Consider the following 23,334-nt stretch of genomic DNA (forward strand, 5'->3'; position numbering starts at 1 on the left):
TGTGACCTAATATAAATCTGGGGGGAATATTCTATGTGCATTTGAGAAGAAAACATATTCTCCATACTGCTGTATAGTGTTTGATATATCCCTCCACATTGTATATTGCTGATTATGTTATTTAGATCTTCTCTAGCCCGAATTTTAAAATTTTATTTGTCTTGAGCTGAAAATAATGCTTCAAAATCTTCTATTTTTAATGTTACTATTTCATCTTATATCTCTTATGGTTTGTTTTTAATAAATAGTTACAGTATTATTTGGTGTATAGAAATAACTTTTATTTCCTCCTTGTGAATTATGGCTTCTAGCATTTTAAAATGCCCTTTTTGTTCTCATTTAATGTTTCTTGGCTTGAATTTTACTTTGATATCAGAAACACAAGCCCTGCTTCCTTAATGTTCCCATTTGCCTAGTATGTCTTTGCCCTTGCTTTTATGTTTCAAACTTTTGAGTTACTGTTTTAAGTGTGTCTCTTATACACAGCAGAGCTGGGTTTGCTCTAGGAGCCAATCTGAAAATATTTTCCTCTCATATGTAAGTGAAGCCTGTTCATATTTATTTTTATGACTGATATGTTGCTTTTGTAATGTTATTTTATAATTACTGTATCTAGTGTCTTATATTTACTTTACCTCTTTCTGTATTTACCTTGTTCTGTATGTATTAAGCCTCCTTTCCTTTATTTAACATTTCTTTTGATATTGAAGGAGTTTTGTCTTATGTTTTATTCATGTATACTTATTAATATATACCTTTTATAGTGCCTTTAATCACCTTATTTCTTACTTAATGTTTCATTCTTCCCACCTATTATATTTGCAACAGCCAATGCTCTTATTCCATTTTTTCCCATTTTCTCCTTCCATTAGTTATATTATTTTTTTTTGACAAAATATATGATGTTTACATACTATTTCCCTTCATACATCAAAACCCACCCTGTATTAGTTCTACAGTTAAGGATGTGAAATGTTCATCTTTGGTCCTTTTGTAGAAGCTTCCCAGTTGTTCTTTGTTTTCCATTGTGCTCATATTACAATAGAAGGTTCATGAAGAGCTCCTGGTTACAGTGTATCTTGAGTTGCTTCTCATTCAAAGTTGTTCATTTTTATAGACTTGACGCTTGTTGAATATAAAATCCTTGGCTCAGACTTTTCTTAGATTTTTTGAAATGCTGCTACTCTTTGGTCTTGCTCTTGAAAAGTCTGGCAGCAGTGTAATTTTTTAAATTTTTATAATTTAATATTTTTGTCCAGGAATCCTGATGATTTTGTTTTTGTCTTTAAAGACTAATAGTTTTACTAAGATTTTGAGAACTTATTGTTCTGGGTCAGCTTTCCAGGGTACACTAGGGGCCTTTTCAGTATGTAAATTTAGCTGTGTTTTGAAAGCTTTGTGAGATTACAGTTTTAAATATTACTGCTATTAGATTGTTTTGATTTTCTTTGGAGTCTCTAGTTACATGCATGCTGGGCGTTCCTGGCTTGCCTTCTGTTTCATTTACCATCTCTTCAATCATTTTTATTTCTTTATCTCATTTTATTTTCTTGATTGTTTTTCTTCTTTTCTTCAATGGCCTCATTAAATTTTCACTTGGATTTATTATACCTTGAGCATTTTGTAATCTATTCTTTTTTAAAAATAGTTTATATCTTTGTTTATATACTCTTTAGCTAACTAAACTCTTATTGCTCTCTTCCTATGAGAGTTTTGTTGTTGTTGTTTTGGGGACCATTTCTATTCTTAATTTTTATTTATTTATTTTTGTTAAAGGATTTTATTTATTTATTTGAGAGAGAGACAAGTGGGAGTGGGGTGAGGGATGGGCAGAGAGGGAGAAGCAGATTCCCAGATGAGCAGAGAACTAGTCGCAGGATTAGATCCCAGGACCCTGGGATCATGACCTGAGCCAAAGGCAGGCAGCAGGCTGACTGAGCCACCCAAGCATTCCTGATTCTTACTTAAAACAAAACAAAACAAAACAAAACCTTTAAATTCTCAATTGAGGATTTAAAATTCTAATTCAAGTGTGGTGTTGCAGTTCTCTCCAGGTGCGTGTGTGTGTGTGCGCACGCACGTGTGGTTGAGAATTTTCTCAGCTGATATCTTTGATTCACAGTTTGTGTTTCTTCTTTCAATAGCAATATATGAAATTTGACTTTTTTCTATTTCAGAACACCTGATGGACAAGATTCCTTGTTTGAGAGTGACCTCTTTCAATTTGTCAAACTATGGTCTAATTAAAGGATACTATTGTTTTCTTTTGGTTATGGTAGTGCTGGCCAAGTTGTTTTAGTTCTTTGTTTCTGTAAGATTGTTACTTCTCTCCCACACCTTTTGACTCTTTTTTTCCCCTTCTTCACTACTACATATTCCCAAGAGGCACTAATTTTCTCTGTTTACCTTTCTCTCCCAGCAATAATTCTCTGAGCCTACCACCTTCTCATTTTCAAGTACCTTCCAGATGCTTGGTGCTGTGAATTTCTAGATTCAGACCACTATTTGGATTTTGGTGCTGAATTTTTTTTTTCCTAGGGTGCTTTTCCTGTATCTCATCTGTGTACTGTTCCCCAAGGAATCTTTTAGCCTCCCTTTGCTTACTCTTCAGACACAACACAGGCAGGCAGCAGCAGTGAGAACTACGGAATTTGGTATTTATTTATTTCTTACAAGTAATATGAATTTGATATTTTCTCTCTTCTAGTAATGCTGAAGATTTGGGTCACATGTGGCTTTATTTGTCCTCCTTATTGCTCTTATGTTTTGGGAGGTAAGGGTTGAAGAGATTTACATTTAGGTAATCATTATTATCCTCTATACATGAAGTTTTATCTGTAGAGGTGTTTTGAAACTGACATTATATTAAAAAAATACATGGCAAAGTCTCCATGTGTACTGTCCTAGCAAGACAAGCCCCTCACTCTGCAGGTTTATATTCTGGAAATTTCCATTCCTTTTAGTGTAGCAATATCATTTTATTCTCCTAGGAATGAATCTTTCTCTGAAAAAGTAGGTTTCAAGAAATGTTTTTCATAAATTTATAACAGAAATAAATTAGAATTAGAATCTCTGGACTCAGTCTTATGATTGTACTGCCTTACCGGTCTATTTATGGTTTAATAAAGTAGATTTTCAGCTCTTCCTTTCTTCCCTTTGGTGTAAAGCTTATGTTTACTCCAAGTTTCGGGAAATTTAGTCTATGTAGGGGGAGTGAAAGTTGGGAGGACATAATCAGAAATTATGAGGCAATTTCCATTATTTGAAGGAATGAGGAAAGACCACCACTAGTAAATAAGACACCAGGTTGTTTGATATAAAAATGTCAGGAAGCTTCTCTTAGATGTACTATTGCAATGGAGTACTAAGTCTCTGGAGCCCACGGACTGCTCAAGTCACAAAACCAAGCAGCCTGCTCTGGAAAGTTCAGATGGACAACCCTACAGGACAGTCTGTCCAGAGGGAATTGTCAGCCTGGACTGTGTGAGTGCTCACCAGCAGTGTTTACAGATCTTTATATGACCTGCCATGGATATTAAAGAAGAAGAAGAAGAAGAAGGGGAGGAGGAGGAGGAGGAGAAAAGTAGTAGTAGAAGGAGAAGAAGAAGAAAGAAGAACTCACCTGCCATAATTGTTGTTTAGTTTTTCTAAAATATTTGTTTAAATGTTTGTTGACCAGTACAATGTGCCATGTGCTGTTCTAGCAGTGGGGAGATAGTAGTTAATAAGACAGCCCAGGTCCTTGTCCTCATGGAGCCTGCATTCTATAGAGAGAGAGAAAAAAAAAAAACATATACAGACACACATCTAAATGACAAATATTATGTTACACAGTGAAGTGCTCTGAAGTAAAAGCAATATTGTAATATGATAGAGAATCTGAGGTGGGGGAAACAGGTTAGGAGTGTTGTCACAGGAGTCTTCTCTGAGAGGTAACACTTAAGATTAAAAGCCACAGAAAGCCAATCATATGAAGAGCCAGAAGAGTTTTAGAAAAAAGGAACAGCAAAAACCATGCTTTCAGGGATCATGTCTATGGTTTGTTACTGGAGAAGTTTCTCTGAATGTAGAATCCCTGAAACCATGAGGAGGAGGTGCGGGGCTTTCTCCTCAGTGTGAAGCTGGCTCTCGGTGCTGCTTCCACAACCATTTATTGCCACTGATGATCCTTCTTCTCCTCTTTCCGGAAGTAAGAGGACGTAGTCTGAGTGGAAGGAAAAAAAAGAAAGAAAGAAAAAAGGAACATCAGACTGAGTTTGGCACATTTGAAAAACAGAATCAAGGCCAGAGTGTCTGGAAACTTAGTATACAAAGAGTTAAGTGAGGTCAGAGAGGTGGGGAGGAGACAGACTATTTGTAGTGGAAAAACTGGACATTCAAACTGTAATGTAAAGTCTTTGTAAAGTATTTGATGGGTGAGTGATCTAAACTGATTCCTGTTCTTAAATGATTGATTTAACAGTGGGTGATTTAATAAATAGTTAGGAATGAAAGGAAGGAGACCAAGGGTCAGGTTATTGCACTAGGCTTAGAAAAAGGTAATGGTAGCTTTGATCATAATGGCAGGACTGTGATACATCAGAATGTGATCTGGAGGATGGTTAATATGAATGATTAATAGATCAAATCACTGAGTGAGGGAAAGGGAAGAATGGAGGACGACCTCTACACTTTGGAATTGAGCATCTAGTTGAATGTTGGGAAAATAATCCAAACAAATTGGCATTTATTGTTGCTGGTACACTGTAGCATGATCACAAAAGGAGGAAGGAGGGATGAAAAAAACTAAACAAGGGACTGGTAGGAAGTTTCTATTTTCTTTTGTTGCACCTGATTGAATTTATGGTTTAATTTCAGAGAGTTGTCAGGATTCTGCTGATGGCTCAAGAGTAGTTGTTCCGGGACGCCTGGGTGGCTCAGTTGGTTAAGCGGCTGCCTTCGGCTCAGGTCATGATCCCAGCGTCCTGGGATCGAGTCCCACATCGGGCTCCTTGCTTGGTGGGGAGCCTGCTTCTCCCTCTGCCTCTGCCTGCCACTCTGCCTGTGCTTTCTCTCGCTTCTCTCTCTATGACAAATAAATAAATAAAATCTTAAAAAAAAAAAAAAAAAAGAGTAGTTGTTCCTACTGTAATATGCCCAGTCATGTCATCACCAAGTCTTCTGTGAGAGGTAGCGGGTAAGATTAGACTTGAAAAATCTTAGAAGTATAATTATAAATGAGCCAGGAGAAGAGCCCTCTAGAAAAAAGAAGCAGCACTAGGGTGCCCGGGTGGCTCAGTCATTAAGCATCTGCCTTTGGCTCAGGTCATGATCCCAGGCTCCCTGCTCAGTGGGAAGCCTGCTTCTCCCTCTCCCACTCCCCCTGCTTGTGTTCCTTCTCTGGCCCTCTCTGTCAAATAAATAAATAAAATCTTAAAAACAAAACCAAAAAAAAAGAAGAAGAAGAAGAAGAAGAAAGGGAAAAAAAGAAGAAACAAAGAAAGAAAAAAAAGGAACAGTGGAACAGTGCTGAGTTTGGCATTCAAGGTTCAGAATTGAGGATAATTGTGGCTGAAGCACAGTGAGTGGGGAGCTGAGTGGTTTGAAGTAAGGTTGCAGAGATAGGTAGGAGCCAGATCACTTATAATGGAAAGTGTTGGACATTCAAACTATAATGCAAGGCCATTGGAGAATTTTATTTTATTTCAAGATTGATTTAATTATTTGAGGTGGGGTAGGGGCAGAGGGAGAGAGACAATCTCAAGCAGACTTCATGCTGAGCATGGAGCTCCACTTAGGGTTCCACATAGGCAGGGCTCGATCCCAGAACCCTGAGATCATGACATGAGCCAAAATCAAGAGTCAAACTCAGTCACCTAGGCATCCCTATTAGAGAATTTTAAATTGGGGGGATATTTAAACAGGAGGAGTTTCAGATTTTTTTTCAGAGTGGGAGACCATCCCAGAATGGAATAATCCTTGTTTTAACAGCTTTGTATTTCCTATCAATCCTGTTGACCTCTGCAAGTATCCTCTCCAAAGAATTGCGCAACACATGAGAAACTCCAGGCTTTCCTATCGTTTTCAAGCTTACAACCCAAATGAACCACTGCAGTCTCCTTTTTCTTTTGTAACTGACCTGGCCCATGTCCTATTTCTTTGCATTCACATGGGGAATTTGCTACTCAACAAAAGAATTCTTGATAGTATAAGAAATACCCACTTAAGCTAGAATGACTAATAAAGTTGTAACAGCAATAGCAATGCAGAAAAAAATCAGGCATTCAGCTAAACTGAAAAGGTAGGGTAAGCAGTTTCTAGTCATGTATACCTGATTGACATATATATATATATATATATATATATATATATATATATATATATATAAAATAAATGTATAAACTTTCTTCAGGTAGACAAGGAGCTGAGAGGAATCCAGGTTTTGAGCCAATTTTATTGCAATGTCAAATTGTACAGATTTGTTTTAAATGAATGACTATGCCCATATAAAGGTTAAAATAAATTTTCTTTTATAGATCGCTTCTAATCTGATAATTGGATGGCAGCATCAAGCTCAGATTTACTGTAAATAGGTAATGCTTTCTTCTTAAACTGTGCTTTGTGCACTCCTTATGTACTGAGGTATTTGTGCTGCATGTTCCTCTGAGTACTGAATACTCAAAGGAAGGGCAATGAAACTATGGGATAGCATTTCTGACCTCCTTTACTTCAGAAACAAGCAAGATCTCAGAGTCCCCAAATTTGAATTTTACATATCTCTACTTCTTCCAGTGTTTTTTATTAGCAAATTTTCATTATTTCTCATAATGAACCTTCAAGTTAATACCTCGTTAAGGTAAAAAGTGACAGATATTCTTTCCATAGTAACTGGTTAACCTGATCCTCACAAATCTATGCTTTCCCTTTCAAATATGAGTAAACTTAAAAAGTCATGTAATTTCTAACTCTCATGAATGAAACTATATCTATACCATCCCTTACCCTTTTTCTAGTTAAATTTATTTGTTTTGTTTTGTTTTTTAAAGATTTTATTTATTTATTTGAGAGAGAGACAGTGAGAGAGAGCATGAGCAAGGAGAAGGTCAGAGGGAGAAGCAGACTCCCCATGGAGCTGGGAGCCCGATGTGGGACTCGATCCCGGGACTCCGGGATCATGACCGGAGCCGAAGGCAGTCGTACAACCAACTGAGCCACCCAGGCGTCCCAATTTATTTGTTTTTAAAGATCTAAATCATATGTCACCTTCTCTGAACACTTCTAAGATAATATGTAATAAGAAGGAGAGGGCAATAACAGATTTTTTAGTTCTCACCAGAATTCCCAACCAACAAAATATAATCTTTGTCTTCAAGGAACTTTTTTATTTGTAACAAAGAAAGATATACCAAGGGGTGCCTGGGTGGCTCAGATGGTTAAGCATCTGCCTTCCGCTCAGGTCAGGATCCCATGGGCCTGAGATCTACCCCAGTATTAGGCGCTCTGCTCAGTGCAGAGCCTGCTTCTCCCTCTCCCTCCACTTGTCATTCATTCCCTCCACTTGTGCCCTCTGGCTCAGTCTATCTCTCTGCCAAATAAATAAATAAAACTTTTTTTTTTAAAGAGAAAGATACACCAAAAAATGCATACATTAAAATGTAACAGTAGAATAATAAATTTGTGTAAAACATAGTACAGCAGTAGTGATGACTATCTGGGTGTGGGTGTGAGAGGAGAGTTTAAGTGTCACAAAACAAATACCAGCTAGCACTATTTTAGAGGATAAACAAGAGTTTACCTGGGTGAAAACAGTCTGGGTAAGTCAGAAGAGTGAATAGATCCCAGGTTCAGAGAACAGCACGTGAAGTCAGAGTCAAGCAAAAGGCATGGCATTATGAGTACTCTGTGTTGTTTGGGTTCCTAACTCTTCAATCCTTTCTTTTTCACAGTCAACAAATATTTAGTGAGTACTTACTGTGCCCCCATGGACTATTTGTTTTATCAAATAAGCATTCAGAAATGAACACGAGCGAGTGGGTTTAAGCCATACTGGAACTCAAATTCCAAAGGAAAAAGAAGGTAGTCATTTTCTACAGGATAGTCAATAAATCAAATGAATGCCGAAAGAATGTACTGTATTGTAGTTGATAAAAAGCACTATGGAGAAATAAGAAGGAAGAAAAGGAAATCAGAGTTCTGCATTGGGAGGATGTCGATTTTAACTGAGAGGATCGGGGTGGGCTGATTGAGAAGGTAACATTTCAATAAGAATCTTTAAAAAATATTCACACAGGAATTGAGGGAGAGTATTTCAGGAAGGGAGAACAGCAAGAATAAAAGCCCTATGATTGAGTGTGTCTCAGTTGGGGAATAGCGAAGAAGCCAATGTAGTTTCCACTCTGTTTTTCGTTCTCTTTACGTTAATGCTTTAACCATAACCATATTCCAATCTATCCCCAAAGCCTTGCTATTTTACATTATATCTTTCACAGTTTGTTCTAATTAGGAATGTTGTCTTAAGTTCTAAATACTGATGATTCTTCCTGTAAGAATATACCTAAACATCATTTCTTTTTTCTTTTTGTCTCCCAGATATGTTAAGGCTCTCTTTTTTTTATATATATATAATTTTCCTTTGTAACTTGTACCAAGGTGATTATTTCAGCTTTGGACATTTTGAGTTTGATATTATTTTGAATCATCCAGGTACAGAAATGGATTTATGAGTCTTCAGTGCAGTGTAGATCCAAGGTTGGAGATGGAGACTTATTTAAAAAATATAAGAAGTTGGAACCAAAAGAGTTTATAATATATAGGAGAAAATGTAAAGTGATGAGAATTAAGAATCAGCACGATTCTACATAAAATTAACATTGAGAGAGAGAAGGAGAAAGATTCAGAGAAAGAGAATTTGGGGAAGGAGCTTTAGAGTTCTTACAGATCTAGAAAGAAACCCAGGAGGGAATTGAAAATTGATAAGGACATGTGAAGGCTATAGTGGAAAATTTTTAGTTCTCAAGGTCTTGTACTATAATTAGAGGAAAATTCAGGATCAGAGTAATTTTCTGTAAGGGAGATTTGAACTACATTTATAATAAGGGCAAATCTAGAAAAATGGGTGTTGAAAATATAGGAGATATAAACAATAATTGCTGAAAAGGAGACAGGAGGAGAAAGGTTTAAAAAACCCATTATATTTGGTTGTTGCTAAAACTAGTCAGCTTTTATTGGAACATCCATGAAAATTCAGAGAAAATTTATAGTTACAAAAGATTAGTAAACTAATAATATCAAACAATAATTTACCAATTTCTGGGTAGATTTCTTTCCAACTATTGTATCTTCTAGTTTTTTTAGTTTGTTATATAATGAGCATGTATGATTTGTTAAATTGTGTTTAGTAACCTAGGAAACAGACTCTAGGATGAAGATTTGTGTGTTGATTTCCAATTTACTAGGGGAAATATTCCATTATAGACAAATTCTCCTTTTTGCCCTTGAACACAACTTTAATAGCCGTTTTTAAAATCCTTGTCTCCTAACTATCATATCTGCCTTTACTCTTAAGTATGAATCTCGTTTTCTGTTTTTGTTTTTATTTTTATTTCAAGAGGCAGGCAGTAGTTGGGGGAGGCATGTATGTATAGTAATTTTAGATTATATCCTGGACATTGCAATAATGCATTGTAGCATTTACGGATTCTGTTGTCTTCTTGAAGAGTATGAATATGTTTCATTTGTTCATTTAGAAGGTGGTTAACTTGGATGTACTCAGATTCTAAAGTCTGTCTCCCCTGTGGCTAGAAGCAGTTGAAATCTCTGTTCAATTCTTGTGCTAGTTTCTTATGGCTGCTGTAACAGATTACCACCAGAACAAAACAACTAAATTTATCCTTTCACTTAAATCAACAAAAAGTCTTAAAATAACACACACACAAAAATATTCTCTTACAGTTCTAGTGTCCAGAATGTCCAAATCAGCATCACTGTGCCATAATCAAGGTGGCCCAGCAATGGCCCTAGGGAGAATCATTTTCTTGCTTCCTCCAGATTCTGGTAGCTGCAGGGGTTCCTTGGCATATGGCTGCATCACTCTAATTTTCAAGACCAGCATCCTCAAATCTCTCCCTGCTCTGCCTTCACATCACCATCTGCTCTGTGTATAGTAAAAGCTCTCTCTGGCTTCCTCTTATAAGGATACATGTGATCTCATTTAGGACCTAGCTAGATAATCCAGGATAATCTCCCAATCCCAAGATCTTTAATCACTTCTGCAGAGACTTTGCCATATAAGGTAACATTCACAGGTTCCAGAGAGTAAGGGACAATTTCTTATCCTATTACAATTCTTTTAACTTTATCTGTACAGCTTGGAGTCTGTCCTGTGTATATATAGTTTAGGAGTCAGTTTAAAATTGGGGTGGAATTTATTCTCTGAACTGACAATTCTCCCTTTCTGGATATCTCCTTCCTGGGACATTCCTGTCTCTCATTTTCTTTCTTTTGTCATCTGTAACTCTATTTTCTGGTTCTTCAAGCCAGAATGATTCTTTTTTTTTTTTTTTTTCAGATTTATTCATCCTCTTGGGACCTTATGAAGACCTTTCCTCAAGACCAAAGCTGTATAAAATGGGAAACTCACACTTTGCAATTTCATTTTTTCATTTATAGATGTCTCTTCAGCTTCTGCCTTCTTTTGGTTATTATCTAATGTACTCGAATAGTTTGGTGCGCTTTTTTTTTTTTTTTCCACCCAGAGTTTATAGGTGTGTGGATGGTTCAACAATAGCTACTTCTTTATTATTGGAAACTGAATTTCATATTGTTTTTAAGAGTACAGGGAGCAGGGGCACCTGCGTGGCTCAGTGGGTTGGGCCTCTGCCTTCCTCTCAGGTCATGATCTCAGGGTCCTGGTAGCCAGCCCATCATCGGGCTCCTGGCTCAGCGGGGAGCCTGCTACCCCTTCTTTCTCTGCCTGCTGCTCTGCCTGCTTGTGATCTCTCTCTCTCTGTCAAATAAATAAATAAAATCTTAAAAAAAAAAATACAGGGAGCATTTACCAAAAATGCAAATTTTGCACTGTAAACAAAGCCTCAACATACTGCCAAAAGTTGAATCTTTTTATTTTTTCTGAGAGAAATAAAAGTAAAATTTTGAGACAAACAAACAAAAAAAGTAGAAAACCCCTAGGGACTATAAATTAAATGATGTACTTCTAAATTATCTTTGGATTGAAAAAGAAAAGCAGAGATTAGAAAATTTTTAAACTGAATGATAATAAAGATAACATATTCAAACTTGTCAGATACACACAAGCTCTGCTTTGAGAAAATATTAAATCTTTAGAGGTAATATTTTAAAAAGATGAAACATCAATGACATTAATTTCCACTTCAAGAGCAGAGAAAAAGAACAGATCCAAACTAAATAAAGTAAGAGGAAGGAAATAATGGAGTTAAGAGAAGAAATCAATAAAATAGAAAACACATACATATTACAGAAAAACTTAAAAAGTCCAAATTGATATTTGAAATGATTAATAAAATTTCTAAACACTGGAAAACTAGTAAGGGGAAAACCCCACAATTTATCAACATTGAATATGCTAATTAGATCATAAACACAGATCTACTAGATATTAAACACACAAAAAAGGAGATTTTATAAGTAACTTTAGGCCAATAAACTTGGAAATTTCGGTGAAGTGGAAAATTCTTTCCTCTGTACCTCTCCCTTTGCTTCTTTTGGTTGTTTTGGGAAGGAGGATGCATATTTAGATAGATGGCCTTTTATAAAGATGATGGTACTATATTATTAGCAAATAGCTTTGTGTCATTCTGCCCCTCATTTTATGGCATAGGGAACTGAGTATTAGCATGCTATCCCTAGCCTCTCCACTATTTACTAGATCAGAATAGAACTAAGTCTTCTAATGTTTCATCTCATGTCCACTCCAGATGTGAAGGTATTCATCATTTCAAGAATGTACTCAGAAAATGAAATTTTCAGTGTTTATAGGTGGCTGTTAGGAAAGGGAAAGGACATGTTAATTAAGGTTGACAATGGAGTTCACTAATGATAACTGACTGCCTACCCTCCATGAATAACAGAGACCAAGCTACAATTTAACAATTGAATTGAGCATTGTTCCTCCCCATGAGTTTCACAAGTTGAATTTGGAGGACATATTGGCTGCCTAAGGAGTAACATGCCTTTTTGTTATATCACACATTGATTCCTGTTATGCAAATGGAGTGACATTAAGGAAAAATAGTGGATTCTACTGTGAAACAATAGAATCTGTGTGAAGATATCCTCACAATATCAGTAATATCAGTGGCTTTTCTATAAATCTCCCCTTTTGGTGTAGAGCAGTCACTGACAAAATAAAAGGAATTCTAATCTTACTAATAACCTCCAAAAATATTGCAGTGGCCCTGGGTGAGTAGCAAACTACTCTTGTCAACTGTATTTCCAGTATTTACTATTTGAAAACTATCTTCCCTGTCTTCTACAAGCCACATGGTATGGTGTGTGTGTGTGAGTGTGCGTGTGTGTGTGTACATCCCTTTGCAATCATTCCCTATTGGCTATGTAAAAGCTAGGTCAGTGGGCTGATATGATCTTTGAGATGCTGCATACTGGGTTTAGCCTGACTCTCTTCATACTAGTGGGCAGAGCCTCTGTTGTCTTTCTGCTCCGTTGAGTTTCACTAGAAATTTTGATTGGAAAGTTCCCTTTTTTGTTATTCTCCCCTTTCTTTGCCACCAGAGGCTATGCTAGCAACTGTTCTGGGAAGCTTCGGAATGAGGAAAGGCGGGTGGAGCAGAGGAGAAAGAAAAGGAATGCATACAGTGGCAAGTTGCAAGGCTGCTGTAGTTTCCTTTCCTCTCACCAAGATGTAATCACTGGTTAGAGGAAATTGGAATGATTCAAGAAAGAGGGCCAGTGCAGGGTGGAAGAAGGAGAGGATGGATGGTAGGAGAACTCAATAATAGGGCTAAGGGAAGTTTAGCCATGTAATAATACCCAATAAATTGTGCTGTGGAACTCTGAGAGTGACTAGGGAATTCGAGCCAACCAGAGAACCAGGCAAAATTTCCCTACTGTTTCTTTTAGAGATTTGCCAACAGGTTCTATACAAGGCTGTCAAATAGCGAGGATCCAGACTATTGTTTCTGCAGTTCTCCTCTTTCGGACTTTAGGGACAGTATGTGCCAGAGGCAATCTGCCTAGCTAGCCACGCATTTCCATCAACTTTCTTTATACCTAAATACCAGCCCCAATTACTCTGATCCCCTTATTATGGGGCAAACCCACAACTGACAAGCAAACTTTTTTTTTTTTTTTAAGATTTTTTTCTTTATTTATCTGACAGAGATCACAAGTAGGCAGAGAGGCAGGCAGAGAGAGAGGAGGAAGCAGGCTCCCCGCAGCGCAGAGAGCCCGATGTGGGGCTTGATCCCAGGACCCTGGGATCATGACCTGAGCCAAAGGCAGAGGCTTAACCCACTGAGCCACCCAGGTGCCCCCTGACAAGCAAACTTATCTCAGCTACTGATCACATCTTGCTTAATTGCCAGTTAAAGTGGCATGCTCTCCTATATTTTTAGAGATGCAGGAAAATGAGTACACTGTTGGATTGGTCTTTAGAATTTCAGAAGGCTGGGTGGTTCAGGGAGGAAAAAGGGCAAAAACTTCACTGGAAGAGATACCCAAGTTATTGTTCACTGTGGTGAAAAAATAATGGAGTAGCACTGAGATCTGGATTCCAGACTCACTTTGGCTTCTAAGTAGGTAAATAATCCTGAGCAAATTATAATAATTGAGGGGCGCCTGGGTGGCTCAGTGGGTTAAAGCCTCTGCCTTCAGCTCAGGTCATGATCACAGGGTCCTGGGATCTGCTCAGCAGGGAGCCTGCTTCCTCCTCTCTCTCTGCCTGCTTCTCTGCCTACTTGTGATCTCCGTCTGTCAAATAAATAAATAAAATCTTTTTATAAAATTATAATAATTGATTCTTTCTCAGTGGAAACTGAGAGTTTCTAAAGTTCTTGAAATTCTCACATTTTATAAATCATATATTCACCTTTAAGTACTGAATGTCTCGTATACACCAACCGTTATATACATAACTATTTTTTAATTACCTTTAATTTCAAAGGAATAGATTTCTTTGGCTATTTCAATTTCTTCAATTGTGAAATAGAGCTAATAATGATGCTCCTGCTTACTTAAGAAAAAAGGGAGGATTTTATCTGAAAGTGATTTGAAAAATGTAAAATGCACTGTAGCAGATACTTTTTATACACTCATATATATAAGAATATATGTATTCTGGGAACAGATGTGCAGGTTTTGCTCTCTGAGATAATAACTGGAGAGATGGTCTGTTTTATCTGAAAATATGTGAGGTGACTGATGCCCAGATAGAAATTATAATTATCATAATACTCCTTTCAAATTATGTGTGTATGTATGCGCACACATAGTCAAGCATGCAGAGCTATAATTATATCAGTAAATATTATCTAATTATATATATACTTTATTATTATATCAGTAACTAAAGTAACATTGTCTGTTTGAAAAACAAATATGCTTCATGAGAGCTTGCCTACCTTATTCATCACTATATTTATAGTAGCAATTTTTGCTGAAAAAAGGAATGAAAGAATGAGGATAGCAGACATTTCTTTAGTATTCTTTTCATTTCCAGTTTCAACTTTTGTGCTAACCTCAATTTCAGTTCCTTTCCTTGTTACTTCACCTTCTCACTCCTTAAATCTAGGGGAGGGTCTGCTAGAGTTCATTGTTACTCAAAATAATTTAAATTTAGGAATCAAAAAATGTTTTAACTTTGGAAATACATATTCCTTACTATAATATTTTACTATCTTCATTGCTTCCTGGGTCCCTCTTCAACACGTTCTATGTCTTATTCTTGTTTAGTTCCCTAGCACCTAACACAGATTGTGGCACAGAGTAAGTGCTCAGTAAATGCATTAAATAATGTGTGATTTGTCCAGTTCAGTGGAACAATTTGTGTGGGTCCCTGGAATGGAGATACAAGACTAATGGCACCTTATGTAGAAACATTTCTGGTTTTGAAACTTGCCATAACATTTTTAGTTATTCCCATTCAGTGGTTAAATGAGTTTCCAGCATAGAAGCCCTATGTATTGTTCTCTGTAAATTATCTTTAGGGTCCATTCCTAGTTCCGAATATATTAATTTGAATCATCTAGTTTTATAAAGAGAACATTTTATGAAGAGCCTGGCCAAGAGTCATGAAAACCATAAGCACTAAGTTAAGAGCCTACAATTATTTAACATTTAATAACTATACCATCTCTCCAACAGTCGTCCAGTGACCTGTGTCACACTCAGAACTGGTTAAGATGACTACTTAATTTAGGTGGATGAAGAACTTGGCTATTTGCAGAAACGGGGCAGCCTGCAAGTGAGAATATTGTTTCTTTATATGGCACTAAAATAAGATACTTCCCTTCCTCCAATTCTATTGGTAATCTTTCTATCATTTTCCTCCATTTGAGAAGTACTTTCCTGATTCCACCTGGACAAATGGCAGAGTTGAAAGATGGGAACAAAGTTGTTTTACCCTTGGCCCCTTCACCTAAAAAGCAGGCTTGAGATCATTTAGGAATCACCTTGACTTATACATCCTGTGCAGCTTCAGAGTCTGAGCACAAAAGGAATGAGGAACTAATATCAGTAGCAAAGAAACTGATCACGAGGTAGTCTGGTGGTGATTATTTAAAGACTTCTACTACCGAATGAACCCTCCAAGGCAAGTCCATTATGCAGTCTGGCCTTACTTTCCTTCCTTTACTGTTTCTGGTGAGGTTATTACTGCAAAGCTTTCCCATTTAAGGCACTGTTCCTACCAGGGGATATTTTGGAGTTTCTCTGCAGCACAGAACAAACAGTTCAACCTTTACTCCACAGGAAAACTGGCATGCTACATTTAGGCAAAAATGGAAACTTGAAACAACCCAAATCCTCATGTCTTTTTTATTTCTTGTGATTCTTTTTTTCACTTAAGTGTATATATTTCTGTATTTTCAACGGTTCTGTACTGAAGTTCGTGCTTCTCTATCAAGGCATTGCTCCTGATATTTTCTCCTGTCCAATCTCCCAGAGCAGATGGTCCCTTCAGGGAAGCTCTGGAAAGTGCTGCTTGTCTGGTTATGCCCGGCCCTTCCCTCCCTCTTGGGGGTCTCAGATGACAAGTCATCAAACCGGTTTCCCTCCTCTTAGGGGTCCCTGATCCAGTGGCAGGAGGGTTTGGTGCCAGGGACTGCAGAGACCCTTTGCGGTTAGGTTTAGCAGCAAACCTCAGTCCGCAGCGAGCCCTGGTCTGGGGTGAGAGTGGCATTCCTCCTATCCAATGAGAGACGCGGGTTTCCCTCCGGTGCCCGCCTCCTTTCCCCGCGGCCCCAATGACCGCTCTAAAAGGCCCGGCTTCTGCTGTCAAGTAGCAAGGCAGGGCTCCGCCGAGGCTAGGAGGGGCACCGGGTGTGGAGATGCGCTCCCAGGTGTTTGCAGCGGAAGTGGGAAACCTGTAGGTTATGGTCCAGCTGTGCCGCGCCGAGGGGAGCGGGAGCAGAGAACAGGTAGGGGGCAGGACTTTTTCTTCTTTGCAGATAGAAAAAAAGCATGCGTATTTTCATGCTACTGTTGCCTCCCTTCCCCTTCCCCCAGCCCCGCCCCGCCCTCGTCACCCCCAAATCTGATGTGGTCGCCGCAGCTCTCGTCGCGAAGTGCGGCTGGAAGGGCTGGGATAGAGGTCGTCTGGGTGCTGGGAAGGAGGAGTGCGGGAGCCCTGGTGACGGGCGGGGCAGGTCGGCAGTGCCCGACGAGAAGGGACCGAGCCTCCATCCGTGTCTCGTCAACTTTCCTCTCAGAGGCTTCGGCCGCCGCGGCCGGTGACGCGCCCAAGGAATGCCATGTCCACCCGCAGGGGAGGGTCTGGGGGAGCAGACATGTCAGCAGCCGGGAACCCGCAGGTCTTCTTAAACCGAGAGGAGCTTCTGCTCCTCCCCACGCCTGTCCGCACCTACTCCTTTACCCTCGTACCTTGAGTCTAGACTAGCAAGCGCATCCCTGCAGAAACTGGGAATGACGGGGCCGTGGGGAGGAAGGCACTTGTTTGTTCCCTGGCTCTTCTGTTAAGAACTGGCTCCCTTCAGGAGTGGGGGGTGGGGAAGAAATCCCGCAACTCTAAGGGCATTTACAGATTAATTATGTCTCCATTGAGAAGACCTGGGCCCTTCTCCCCTATCTGCGGCAGACGGAGGAGGGGAGAGGCAGGGAAGGTTTCGCTTCTGCTCTCCTAAGCCTGGTGTTGTCTAATGGGAACCACCTTTTCGCCTAGTTTCTTAAAAAACGGGTTTATCCTCGGGGATTCCCAGAGAGTCAAGTAATTGTGCCCGGATGGGCTCCCGGCGGCTGCAAGACACCCTCCCTGGGTGACCGCATCTGGGTAGTAGGTGTTGGCCCAATGCCGCTTCCTGCCGGAGTCACATTGCTGGAAGCAGTAGGCAGAAGAATTGCAGAGAAATTAGAGACTGCATCACTCTAGGGAACCGAAGACACCCTGCTTTGGAAATTATTGAAAAATTGGGGTGATGAGGAAAAAGGAAAGGGGGAGGCTGAAACCTTTTCTCATTTGTTCATGCCAAATCCAGCATGGGCATTTGTATGTGTGCTTGTGTGTGCACATCTCCAAGGTGGAGCTATATATAGCTCCTGCACACCCAGCCCTGTTTGCCTGCTGCTGAGCAGGCTGCCTGGGCCTTCTGAAGCAATCTGGAAGCACTGAGTGGGAGGGGCAAAAGGGAATCGAATTCTCCATTGGGGGAAAAGCCAGAGAAGATGTGTTCAGATTGAGGGAACCCTGCATGGAATAATGTCTCTGTAACGAACATGAATATTGGTATTTCTGGATATTATTTTGAGTACATTCTTAGAGTGTTATTTGATCTTCATCCATTTCCCCGAATTTTTCAGCTTTGCAATATATGTATGTACCTTCCCAGCCTGAAATGTAACACACATAGCAAATAAATGCATGTCATATTGGGAATATTTTATTAAAGTCACCAGAGCATAATGGTTTGTGTATGCCCTACCTTCGTTGGTGGGTTGTAAATTTATTTATTGTAACTTATAGCTAGTAGCATTTGGAGATGGGGGGGGGTCCACCCACCTTGCAAGATGTAAAACTAAGAGACTTTTAGAACCTTTGAAGGTAGTTTTAACCTATTTCTTTGTACAAATTTTACTTGTGGACCCAATATTTAAATATGTGCTGCTTTTTCATATCCTATATATTTGCATTACATGGACTTCTTTTATAGATGTATGTGTATTTATTTTTCCTATTGCCTGAAGTTATTTAATCCAGATGGTAACTTTTTCATTTTCTTAGATGAAAAAAACTAAGATTTAGAGGGTACAAGAAATTTGCTTAAAGCCTTCTAAAATTCCACTATTTCAACCCTAATATTTCAACAAGCTACTATGAATTATATTACGTAGCAGTTTCTCCTCAAATAGAATCCTTCAGCTTCCGGTGATTTTTGATATTGATAACAAAATTTGGTCAATGTTACACCAGTAACAATACCAGTCATTCAGATGTTCAGTCTTATTTCTTTATTTATATACATATATATTCTTATTTCTTTATTTGATATATATAGCAAATATATATAAAATATATTTTATATATATATATTATATATATATATATATCTTGATTTGTCTTCTAAATTAGGCAAAGAAGCACTTTGCAGAAAAAGACCATGACCTATATTTTTGTATACTCCACCACACTGAACACAGTTCCAATAGGCTTTAAGAATCTGTTATCCTCTCCAAGATAACTTCTCCAAGAGGAGTAATAAAAGACATAAGGTGTTTCTGTTTCCTTTCAAAGAATGATTCAGTTTTCCAGTAGGGGTTATGGCTCTGTACATGTTATTCTGTATGTCTCTTATCTGTGCCCCTTGAGACCAACCAGAGACCAAGTTGAATGATAGACCATTTATACTTTTCTATATAAAACATGTCATGTATATCTTTATTTAAAAAGAAAACAACAACATCTATCTATTTCCCATCACCATCTATTTCTATATAAATTGACTATGGTTTACATCATAACAAAGAACCCATTCTACGTCATCAGTAAGTTCTTCTTTAAGTTCAATGATTGTTTTTTTTTAAATTGATGTATTATTCATTTTTCTTTCCCTTTGAACTGCCATTTTCCATATTCTCCATCTCCTCCTTGAGATTTTACTTTTTGATACTGAAATGATCTGATGTTATAGTTTTTCTCTTAAATTCTTCTAAACTTCTTTTCTTCACCTCCCTCTTACCTCCTCTTCCTGCTTCAGGTTTTCAAGTGAATTCCTCCAATTGATGCAATTTATTCTATTGGAAACAAAATTCTCCTTCTTCATGTCTTTCCTAATCTTTCCTCTATTAGCCATTCCAAATTACTAACCTGGTGGCTAAGAGCATAGGCTTTGGAAGGAAGCCTCCGTGTGTTAATATCTATATATCATTATGCATGTAAGTGAATGTCAGTAAGTCAGCTGGGGGTTATAATAGCACTTACCTCAGAGCTTTTTGTGGTTTTTTTCTTTTTCTTTCTTTTTTTTTTTTTTAGTATTAAATAAAATAATCCACGTAACATATTTAAATAGGGCTTGGTTGTATTCCTTACTTATAAGTAATAGCTAGAAATAGTAGATAGCAAAAACTCCCCTCCGCCCCAATACTGGCTTTTAGCAAAGAATACAACAGTTTTCCAGGCTTCTGGTTTGTGATTATATTTTTTTCCAGACTTCTATCTCCAAGTACCTACCATCTATTCAGTAATTAAATTATCCATTTTGATTCTGATCTCTAATTTTCATCATATGTTTTCCCCAATACAAGTGTATATGTCATTGCATGTCTTGGATTAGTACAGTAGACAGTTTTTCAAATCTCCCAATGTAGGTCTTTCTGCTTTAATCTAACATGCCACATACTATTGATATAATACATTTTTAATTTTCTTTCTTTATTTAAAACATTTACTGTGATTTACTTCATATTTTCATATCCACAGTGCTAACTTTGGAGCAAGAACACTTGGGTTAAAATCCTGAGAATATAATTTACTGGTTAGATAACTAGAAATGAAACAGGAGGAAGATAGGTAACATTATTTCATGATGGCTGTATGAATGACCTATTGTATAAAATGGCATTCAGAAGTACATACATTTAACATTATATTTAAATAATATTTTTATAATTACAAGGAAATATGGGATCTTTCAAGAAAAGGTGAAAGTGAAAGAAAATTCCACCACTCAGAGAGATCCACTCTCAACCTCCCAACTTTATTTCTATGAATATACATAGGTATTTTAAACATGCAAATTTGAAATTAGAGTGAATATTCATTTTTACATTTCACTTTCCCCCACTTTGATTTGATAATTTTTACCATGCCATAAACATTAGTTTATTATTGCATTTAATATTATTACTAACCATGTATTTTTTTTTACCGCTGCCACCTATTCTCTCATATAGATAGAGTCCTTAGATTGTTTCCTGTTTTTTCACATTTATGGAAATGAACATGATTATACATTAGTCTTTGCATTTCTAACCAATTCCTTGTAATAACTTCATAGATATTACTGGGTCATACCTTTAAGTATTTTCAGACTCCTAATGCTTGTTTCCAAATTGCTCTAGCAAAAAGTTTAGGCACAAATTAATACTCAGTATAAACCAATTGGGCAATAGTCTCAATATTTGATATTGTGGTTTAAAAATGGACTATTTTGATAATAGAAATTGTGTATCTGATTATTTTTTTGATTGTGTTTCTGTGAGTTTTTTATGATATTGAAAAATGTTTTCATATTTACTGGCTCTTTGTATTTCTTAATTTGTGGATTTCATTTGAATCTTTATTGAGTTATGGTTTCTTAACTTACTTAATAGAAAAATCCATTGTATACTGTGAAAATTTTCTTCACTTTTTTTGTCTTTTATCTTTTAATATTTTTTTGGACATACAGAAATTCGTAACCTTGCTGTAGCTTAACCTATTAAGTCTATTTGTAGTAACATTTTTCATTGCTTTAATGCTCAGAAAACTTTCTTCACCTGACAAAGAATTGAATATAAAAAACACATATTTGAGGGTGCAATTGCTGAACTTGTTTTTATTCTTTGAAGTGGAATTTGGCTTATCTATATTGTGTATATATCACTGTGTGAAATGGCTCCTGGGGACATATAAAATACGCTCTCAGTCTATTAGGATCCCATTATTATTTACGTGGTTTTCCCATGAAGTGAATAGTATCTTAATTCTTTCTGAGCTACTATTGTCCATTTCAAAAGTGCCACAGGGCAAAACATACTATGGAAGATATTAATGACCAGGTTACTCAGCCAGAGCAACACGCATTGTTTGCACGATTATCTGAATGACTCCGGCACTAAATCTGCTTTGGCTGGGATTATCCAGATGGTCCTTAATTCACTGGGTAATTGTTCACCCCTGTACTTGATTTTGATGATGTGGACCTGACTGTTGTTGCTTTTCCTACACAGTTTTATTTGTTACTAGTCTCTAATACTGAGGGTTAGCCACATTCATTTCTTTTATGTGAAGCAGTTTCCTTGGTCCTTAAAGAACACATGTGATAAGAGTTATGAAGAGCTTTGCAGGAAATCCAGATCACAGTTACAAACCCTGATATTTGGCAAGTTACCTAATCTCTTTAAGTCTTTGTTTCTCATGTAGGAAATGAGGATATTCAGAGTTAAGAGTCCTTACATCAGTCGCCCTCTTACATTCTTCTTCTCAAGCACATTCTCCACACCAATGTCATCTAGTGTGTCCTCTACTAAAAATAAGATGCCTGGAGTTCTTTGCATTTCACCTAAAGTTCTGTATTAAATGGTCCATGATTAATTCTCTAACTCCATTTTTTATTGCTGTAGTCTCTTATATTTCCAGTCTCCCATAATACCAATCACACAGAATTGTTTGCATTTTTCCTAATATATCATGTTTTCTCTCCTTTTTCCCCCGAACTTCACTTCCCCTCCATATTCTCTTCCCTGCCATAAATGACCTTTCTCCTTTCTGCAATATAACTGAGTTTGCGTAATGTCTTCAAGGCTCAGGTGAACTGCCACATTCTCTAGGAGGACTTCCCTAAACTTGAAGGCTGAGTTTGGAGTCCTTATTTAGTGCTTCCATAACAATACATAGGTATCCCATCCATAACACGTACTATACTAAATTGTAACTAATTGTATACTTGTCTGTTATACCCACTGAAAACCCATCAGGATAGAAACCTTTTTCCTCTTGTGTCCAGTGAAGGCTCTGACATATAGCTGATAATTAATAAATATTTTTGGAAGAAATGAATAAAGAAAGATTAAAATTAAACTTTTTTTTTCAAATTTCAAGGAATAAAGGATTTATATCTCTACCTTGGAAACAAGCAAATAGAAACTAGAAGCCATGTCAATTTTCACTTTATTTTTTAAGAATTAACTTCCTGATTCTATTGGTTTATATGAGATTCATAGAAGAGAGTCCGTTAATAAGCAATTTTTAATGAAAATTTATAGCTAAGACATTGAATAATTCCCAATGCTAGACCATTAGGCAAATCCCTTTTAAATATTTTTACATTTTAGAAAAAGTAAGAAGTGTATAGTTTCAGGATAATGCACATATATACATTTAGCTGTGTTGGAATTAATATTGACAAAATTCATCTCTCTTTTCTTCATTTAATAAGAGATCTTCCATTGGTGTGATCTCCAGAAATTTACAAAACATGGTTACATGCATAACTGTGTTTGATTCTCTGCATCAATCATAAAAGTTAGATAGAAAGCATGATTATCCACATCTAGAGATAAGGAAACAAGCTCAGAGAAATAAATAGTTTGCCTGAAATCATGTTAGTGGCAAATCTGGATAAGAAGTAAGGTAATCTTAGTTACAGTTGCACGTTTGGTGTGTTAGCCTTAGCCAAAACATCTTAGCCAGCCACCATTCTGTCCAGGTCAAGGACATTGGTCTTGATAATCTACTGAGACTCCTGAACAATCCAGTAAAAATTCATTGCACTAGTACCTACATGTAATTTTTACTTTGTTTTTTTAATTATCTAAGATGAAACCCAGTGATAGCAATATTGTGTTAAACATTTTAAAATATTGCGTTTCATTATTTACACTATATATGTGTGTATGTGTGTATGAGTACATGTTATAACCTTTATTACT

The 23,334-nt window shown here is 37.3% G+C and overlaps 1 protein-coding gene and 1 pseudogene across 3 annotated transcripts in view; both read left to right on the forward strand.

The window, feature by feature from the left end:
• The first annotated feature begins 4,008 nt into the window (after window positions 1-4,008).
• Window positions 4,009-4,213, forward strand: LOC132020935 (small nucleolar RNA U3; annotated as a pseudogene).
• Window positions 4,214-16,439: 12,226 nt separating this feature from the next.
• Window positions 16,440-23,334, forward strand: part of CNTN1 (contactin 1) — a 353,970-nt gene continuing 347,075 nt past the window's right edge. For 2 of the 3 annotated variants that reach the window (XM_059402902.1, XM_059402901.1), the window contains exon 1: window positions 16,442-16,610. The gene's annotated coding sequence lies outside the window, so the exon portion shown is untranslated. Of the gene's footprint in view, window positions 16,611-23,334 lie in introns of all 3 variants that reach the window. The other variant, XM_059402903.1, reaches the window with a different exon arrangement.

This window comes from Mustela nigripes, chromosome 6 (genome assembly GCF_022355385.1).
Source record: "Mustela nigripes isolate SB6536 chromosome 6, MUSNIG.SB6536, whole genome shotgun sequence".
Classification (NCBI taxonomy): Eukaryota; Metazoa; Chordata; class Mammalia; order Carnivora; family Mustelidae; genus Mustela; species Mustela nigripes.